The sequence below is a fragment of the Sminthopsis crassicaudata genome, chromosome 2 (assembly GCF_048593235.1).
Source record: "Sminthopsis crassicaudata isolate SCR6 chromosome 2, ASM4859323v1, whole genome shotgun sequence".
NCBI lineage: Eukaryota > Metazoa > Chordata > Mammalia > Dasyuromorphia > Dasyuridae > Sminthopsis > Sminthopsis crassicaudata.
In genome coordinates, this window is record NC_133618.1 from 533,774,942 (window position 1) to 533,783,819 (window position 8,878).

Genomic DNA, 8,878 nt, shown 5'->3' on the forward strand with positions numbered 1-8,878 from the left:
ATTTTTAAATAAAGGGATTGGTCCAGAGGCCTCTGAGGTCCCCCTCAGCTCTAGATCTACCATCTCACGCGTCTTAGGTTGCCAGCCCCTGTTTCAGGGTATTACCCAAAGGTAAGATGGACAGAATATCAGAAAGGAAGCAATAACTCAAAGATGTATAATTCTAAAAGAGCAACAAAGGAGGTAGGGAATGAATGCTACTACTGCCTAGTCATAGCTGGGGTGAAAGTGCTCCATTAAGACATCCCTTGGAGTCAAATTCTACATTCAGCATTAAGTTTTCTAACCCCGAGTTTTTGCAAACCACACTGGTTATTTTGCTTTATCTTGCTTTCCTGAGTTATACTCAACCACTCATGTTTTCTTTTCTCCTCAACCTCACCTTCTTTTCCTTTCTTCTTGACATACTGTCAGTATGGCCAGACAGCCTTCCCTATTAGAAACTCTTTTGATCGCTTCCTTTCCTCATCCTTCCCCTCCAATCCAGGATTAGTTGTCTATATTTCTCTCCATGAAGGCCTTCCTTTAGGATCTGAGTTGGAGTACAGAGAGAATTGCACTGACAACAGTGCAGATTTTCCTTTTCCACCCCTGCGGCTGGCTGTGAATGTGGCCTTGGGGAATTTGACAATGACCTCATTAAAGTCTTCTGCCTTTCCTCTTTCCTGTTTCCCGACTCTGATCTCTTCTGCTTATTTTTTCTATTTTGTTGTTCTTAAGGCATTTTTTTAAATTTTCAAAAAAAGAAATGTTATTTCTGCTTGTTTTTCTTTTGAGTAAATGTTCAGTCAAGTGAACCTTATGTTTATTTCTTTTCCACTTTTGGAATAGAAGTTTGGTCTTTTCCCTCTTTTTCTAAAAATTCTTATGATTTATTTCCCAAGCAACAGTCTGCAGTTTCTTCAACTTGGGAGAAACAAACCCAAAGTCTATGTCTATGTGAAATGGAAGATAGAACAAAAGGACACACTATACATTTGTAGAGGATGCATTATAGAAAATACCATTGAAATCCATGAATGCAGTATTGTCTCAACAATACAAATTTATGCATGTTTTTCCAAAACAAAATTATATAGCTCTCTCTCGTTCTCTCTCTTTCTAACTTTAACCTTTTCAATATTCTTTCAATACACTTTTGACTCCATTAATAAATAAGTTTGCATTATGTACCATTTCTCCCTCTTTCACTTTGTAACTTCTGATGAGAGAGGCTATATAGCCTGATAGAATGGATACCTATGGAGTTAAAATAACTTGAGCTCCTATGCCTATTAGATATGTGAACACAGACAAGTCACTTAGTGTCCAGACTACGATTGTACTTCTATGATTGTGAATTAGGTGAGTTGCTGATCTATAGGAGTTCTACAGCAGAAATTTCCCTCATACATGAAATCATAGATTTGAACACCACTTCCCCCATCTTACCCTCAACCACCTCTAGCCCCAAATGATTGATGTTCTCCTTTCTAAAACAGATATTTCTTGATTAGTCCATCTACTGGATAAAGCATCTAAGAGCAAGAAGCTAGACTACAGTGGTATTGGAGAAGAGGAAGGTGAGGATATAATAGCATATCAGAGAAGACCTTAAATATTAAAACTGGAATCCTAAATCCAGGAATCTAGAGGGGTTTCTTTATCTGGATAATCCAAACCTCATATACCCTACCATGTTTGCTTCAGTGATCTTGGAAAAGCAGTGAAAACATTTGTGGGGATCAAGGACTAAATAAGATAACTGTCCAGACTCCCGACTCCCTCTTTTCCTCTCCTCATCTTACAAAACCCAGGTGCCATATATTTATCTAGCATTGAAGAGTCTGTAATAAATACAGATTATGAAGAACAAGCAAAAAAATTTTCAAGAATTAGTAAAGCATAATCCTGTCTCACATAATGGTGGCCCTTTTCCTTGCCAAGACAAATTCATCTGCTTGCATAAGTGGTCTCATTCTATCCCATCCCATTGACTCCAACAGATTCCCACCCACCCACCATCCTCACTCTCTTACTTACCTTCAACCTTTTGTTTACTGGCTACTTCCTTACCATCAAAAATATACTAATGTCTCTCCTCCATCCTCAAAAATCTCACACTTGATCCATCCATTCCTCCCTATTATACCATATTTTCCCATTCTCGAGAAATGAGTTTATCTTTCTGTTCCCACTAATAATCATTGTATAGACATTCTGGAGAGCAATTTGGAACTATGCCCAAAAAGTGATCAAACTGTGCATACCCTTTGATCCAGCAGCGTTGCTACTGGGCTTATATCCCAAAGAAATACTGAGGAGGGGAAAGGGACCTGTATGTGCCAAAATGTTTGTGGAAGCCCTTTTTGTAGTGGCTAGAAACTGCAAGATGAATGGATGTCCATCAATTGGAGAATGGCTGGATTAAATTATGGTATATGAATGTTATGGAATATTATTGCTCTGTAAGAAATGACCAGCAGGATGAATACAGAGAGGCTTGGAGAGACTTACAGCAACTAATGCTGAGTGAAATGAGCAGAACCAGAAGATCTCTGTACACTTCAATGCTGTATGAAGATGTATTCTGATGGAAGTGGAAATCTTCAACATAAAGAAGATCCAACTCGCTTCCAGTTGATCAATGATGGACAGAAACAACTACACCCAGAGAAGGAACACTGGGAAGTGAATGTAAATTGTTAGCACTACTGTCTATCTACCCAGGTTACTTATACCTTTGGAATCCAATTTACTTAACGTGCAACAAGATAATTGGATTTACACACATATATTGTATCTAGGTTATATTGTAACACATGTAAAATGTATGGGATTGTCTGTCATCTAAGGGAGGGAGTAGAGGGAGGGAGGGGAAAATTTGGAAAAATGAATACAAGGGATAATGTTATTAAAAAATTACTCATGCATATGTACTGTCAAAAAAATCTTATAATTATAAAATCATTATAATCATCGTATATCTCTCCTCCCTTTCTTGGTTAAACACTGACAAAGCCATATCAACTTGTCCATTTCCTTTCCTTTCACTCTCTTTTTACATCTCTGCAGTCTGGCTTCTGATTTCATCATGCAACCAAAACCGCTTGCTCCAAAGTTATCAGAGATCTCTAAATTGCCAATGGTCTTTTTAAAATTCTCATCCTTCTTGAATTCTGTCATCTATATCACTGTCATTCACTTTCTTCCCTTTGACATTTCTCTCTAGGTTTTTGTGACACTGCTCTCTCCTAGTCCTCCTATTTATCCGACCATTCCTTTTCAGATTCTTTGCTGAACCTCGGTCCAAATTGAACCCACTAAGTTGTGGATATATCCAATGGTGTATGTCCTAGACCATTTTTTTTTTGTTCTCCCTTTATACTATTTTCTTTAATGATCTCGTCAGTTGCCATAGATTCATTTTTCATATCTCTAATGATAATTAGATTTATTTATACAGCCCTAACCTTTCCCCTAACCTCTAGTTTCACATCATCAGTGTCCCAAACTGAACTCACTTATCTTTCCCTCCAAAGTCTTCCATCTTCCAGCCTGAGTGAATGGGAACATGGTGAAATCCTTATTACTAAGATTTCACCATGTTCCCATTCACTCAGGCTTAAAACTTAGATGTCATTTTTTACTCTCTCACCTCTCATATCCAATTTTTGCCAAGGCTTTTTGATTTTACTTTTCTAATATTTTTCATAAATAACTCATTTAGGATGCCCCTATGCTTTAATATCCCATCTTTTAGAGGGTGGAATATTGAGTTTGTTTTTACCAACATTGCTAGCCTACAGCAGGAAAGATGGGAATATCAGGAAAATGTCTCATATTGCCCACTAGTAACTCACACACAAGACTAAAGATCAAAGGGACTAAAACCTTAGAAACAAGATTTTATGTGGAATTGAGGGCATATTTTAAGGTGGAATATCTTGAGATGTGCCCCAACTTCTTCCATATTTCAACGTAACTACTAAGTACTACATATAAATTCTGTCCAGCTTGAGGTCTCTGCTATCCACCCTCAGTTTTTCAGTATTTCCAGAAGAACTCAACCCCAGTACTAGCTTTCATATTTATCAAGCCTTGAAAGTAAGAGCCCCAACTAATTGATATGTAGGTTAAAAAATTTGAATTTCCTTTTCTCTTAATTGAGTAATTCAGAATCACCATTTCTCTTGCCTAAAGTCCCTTCAATTTGTTCTTTCTCCCCCATTCTTTTCTTCCAACTATTATTACCCATTTTGATTTCTCTTCTATTCTCCATTTCTATCAAGCTCTCTGGAAGCACTCATTGATCAGTAGTAAACTTTTCTTCATGCTCTATTTTTTTTAATACTCTTTCCAAATTCTTGAGTTCACAGAAAGCCAACTACTTCAGAAGACACTGAATCCCTTCCTTTAGATTCCCTCCATCAAATGATACTATCCTATACAGATCTTTGTTGCTGTCATCTAAGGGAACTACTACAGACTGATAGTCTTTTCAATTTAATCTTTGCTATTATGTCTATCATACAATATGAAAAATAATATTCACTCAAATTCCCCCTAGCCTTCCATTTCATCAGTCCCCTTATTTTCCATGACATACAACTTTATTCTACCATAGCCATTCATCAAAATTGGTCATGCCTTGTCTATTCCATCATCCATAACTGTGCCACCTAAATCATGTTTAACTTTGAAATTTCTCTGACTATAATATGCTGTTCTTGTCTCTTCTTTTGCCTCATTTCTCCCAAATTTATTCTGTGTCCTTATCAAAATCTCTAGTTTCATCATCTTTTTCTATTTTCCCATCAAATTACTTTGGCATTTTTTCCCCTCATCACAACCTTGACCCTAGAGTTAACCAATTCTACTCTATGATGTCCCCCACCCCAGGATCCTTTGCATTTTTGTCCTGTCTTTCTCAACACTGAATCATTTTGCTTCCTCTGTATGTATTCCCAGGTGACTGAATGCCAGAGAAGAAATTCAATTACCATACTGATTCAGTCAATTATAAATTCATGAGAGCTAATCTCAATTAAGCCCTTCCTCCGCACAGCAAATTGTCTCTCTGTTTGACTCTTACATACCATTTCAAATCTTTTCTCTCTTCTAGTGTCCTACTCCTAACCCTCTCCCCTTCTTCCTCAGCAACAGACTTTTATTGAGAAAAATAGAGAATATCTCTCTTGAGCTCATTTTTTCCTTCTGCTTCATATCTCAAAAATCTCTCTATATCTTCACCACTTCTCTCCACCTTTATTTTGTCCTTGAGGAAGGAAAATCACTTCTTCCTAAAATTCAGTACTCTACAAAGTCCTCATCTTATTTCCTTATTTTATTTAACTCTCTCCCATCTTCTCTAAGAGCTTGCCTCATAGAATATTCTCTCTCTCTTTCTCAAACTCTTTTTCTCTCTGTTTCTATTCTGTGTCTCCCTGTATATTTCTTTCTATTTTTCTCATCTGTCTGTCTTTCTCATCAAGCACTTTGTTTATCTACTGGATCTTTATTACTGACAAACATGCTAAAATCTCTTTCATCCTTAAAAACTTTCATATGATTATGTTATCCTCTCTAGCCATCAGTCATATATCTCCCTCCCATTGTGAAACTCCTAGAAAATTCCATCTAGAAACTGGAAGCTAAGTGAATGCCCATCAGTTGGAGAATGGCTGAATAAGTTCTGGTATATTGTAGCGAGCTGTCGTCTCCAGAAGCTGCCGGATCACTCTCTGGGAAGAGATCTGCTGTGTCTTCTACTCAAATCTCTCCGACAGATTCTTCTTCCTGTAACGAACCGTTGTCTCCAGGCAGTTGCTGTTAACTCTTGTCCAGAGAAGTGACTTCCCTTCCTGCAGAGAGCCCCGTCAGGCCTGATGTAATGCAGAGTCTTCCTCTATCTCTGGGAGTCCTCTCTTTTATTCTCCCAGAGAATGGGCGTGGGATAATGCAAGGGCTTCTGGGAAGAACCACTTCAGCCAATGAGCTTGCTCCTTCTATCAAGTCAACCTGAGTTCTCACCTTGTAATTGTCCAACCTGAATTCTCACCTTGTCACTATCCAGACAACCTGAGTTCTCACCTAGTAATCCTAACAGTATATGAATAGTATGTAATATTATTGTTCTGTAAGAAATGACCAGCAGAATGATTTCATGTCTGGAGAGACTTAATGAACTGATGCTGAGTGAAATGAACAGGACCAGGAGATAAACGTACACTATATGATGATCAATTCTGATAGATGTATTTCTTCTCAACAGTGAGATGATTGAGGCCAGTTCCAATGATCTTGTGATGAAGAGAGCCATCTACTCAGTGGGAACTGAGTGTGGACCACAACAAAGCATTCTCACTCTTTTTGTTTGCTTGCATTTTGTTTTCTTTCTCATTTTTTCCTTTTTGATCTGATTTTTGTTGTGCAGTATAATAATTATATAAACGTGTATGCATATATTAAATTTAACATATATTTTAACATGTTTAACATATATTGAATTACTTGCCATCTAGGGGAGGAGGTAGAATACAAGGTTTTGCAAGAGTCATTGTTGAAATGAGATGAACCAAATCAGTTCCAATAGAGCAGTTATGAACTGAACTAGCTACACTCAGAGAAAGAACTCTGGGAGATGACTATGAATCACTACATAGAATTCCCAATTCCTCTATTTTTGTCCACCTGCATTTTTTATTTCCTTCACAGGCTAATTGTACGTTATTTCAAAGTCCAATTCTTCTTGTGCAGCAAAATAATTGTATGGACATGTATACATATATTGTATTTAATATTTTCTTTGACATTTAACATATATTAGTCTACCTGTCATCTGGGGGAGGGAGTGGGGGAAAGGAGGGGAAAAAGTGGAACAAAAGGTTTTGTTATTGTTAATGCTGAAAAATTGCCCATGCATATATCTTGTAAATAAAAAGCTATAATTTTTAAAAAGAGTCATTGTTGAAATTTTATTCATGTATATGTTTTGAAAATAAAAAGCTTTAATAAAAAATTATATTCAAAAAAAAAGAAAAAAATTCCATCTACAGTTGTTAACTTTTACACTTCCCAGTTCTCCAACCCTTTAAGTTTATCTTTAATCCAATGACTTTTTTTGTCCTCAACCTCCTTGACCTTTCAGCAGGTTTTAATATTGTTGAATCCCCTTACATCTTGAACACTCTCTCTTCCTTTGACTTTTGCGACATTGCTCTGGCCTAAAGCCCCTCCAACTGACTACTCAGCATCCTTTGCTAGAATATCATCTTATTTCCTGACCCCACAATATGTTTCCTGTGCCCTATGGCCCCTGGACCTTTTCTTCATTCTCATTGAGAACTCCCTTCCTTCAACCTTCAGTTCATTCCTAGGCCATCATCCCACACAAGCTATATATTCTCCTCTCTTCCCTATCTTGATTCCTTGATGAGCTAGTCTGATGTTATACCATTTTCTACTGTTGAATTCCTTACTTTTTTATTCTATTGCTAGGTTTGCCTTGCTAAATCTTAGCCTTGGATTTTCCCAACCATTCAACTCCTCTGCTCCTATCAATGCATTAGTGAACAGAAATGGAGGAAACTGCACTACACATTTATGCTAATTCTAATTGTACCTTTATTTCATCAAGGCATACAAACAAAATTGTATATTGTAGGCTCTTTAAAAATTTGTTGAATTGCTCTTGCAATCCTGATCCTCTGAGTTAATCTTTTCTGACTCATTGGAATAGCAGTAGTTATACCCCTTCCTCACTCACAGACCTGATTTAATCAATGTAATAAATGTAATGTGTCTTTTCCAGACCCAGTAATTGTAACTAATGCAAAGAAGGTAGGGCTTTACTCCAGAGTACTGATAGCCAGAGAGTAGCGTACTTTGGTCAAAAAGTATTTGTTAAGCCCTTACCTTATATGCTAGGTACTGTGCTAAATGAAGCACAATGAAGAGTTAAAAAAACAAAAAACAAAACAAAACAAAACAAAACAAAAAAATCAGTCCCCACTTTCAAAGAGCTCAGAATGTATTGGGGGAGAAAACAGATAAAGAACTGCATACAAACAAAGCTACATGCAAAAGAAATAAATTGAAAACAATCAACAAAGGGAAGGCACTAAAACTAAGACGGACTGGAAAAGGCTTGTTGTATAAAGTGAATTTTCGCTAGGGCTTAAAGGAAGCCAGAGAAAACAGGAAGCAGAGATGAGAGAAAGAGCATTCCATGAATGGGATACTCCATACCTCCTTGGAGGCAGGAGATGGAATGTCTCCTTGAGAAAACAGCAGGGGAATTAGTGTCATTAAATTGAAGAATCCTTGGAAGACAGAGGAGTAAAGTCTAAGACTAGAAAGGTTTTTAGGGAAGATAGGCAGTTTATGGAAGGCTTTGAAAGCCACATAGACTTAATAGTTGATCCTGGAAGTGATAAGGATATTGAATAAGTGGATAACAGGTGTCATCAGAGCTGTACTTTGGGAAGATTACTTTGACAGATAGTGGAGGATGCCCTGAAGTGAGAAGAAATTTGTGGTAAATAGACCAATCAATAGAATGTTGCAATAATCCAGGGAACAGCTAATAAGGGGCTTGTACCAGAATGATAATACTATCAGGGAAGGGAAGCTAAATGTGGGAGATATTATGAAGTTAAAATCAATAGCCTTTGTCCCAACTTGAAGACTCTTGAGTAAAGAGATTCTTCCATTCCATTCCTAAAGTGGTCATGGTCTTCTGCTGGATCATCTGATTTTTCCATGGAACTGACCCCTCTGCCACCACTCTTGACTTTTTTTTTCATAATCATTACTTTTATTTAATCAATTAAAAATATTTATGAAATTACTACTTTGTTTAGTACTATAAGGGGACACAAAGAAATGACATGACTCC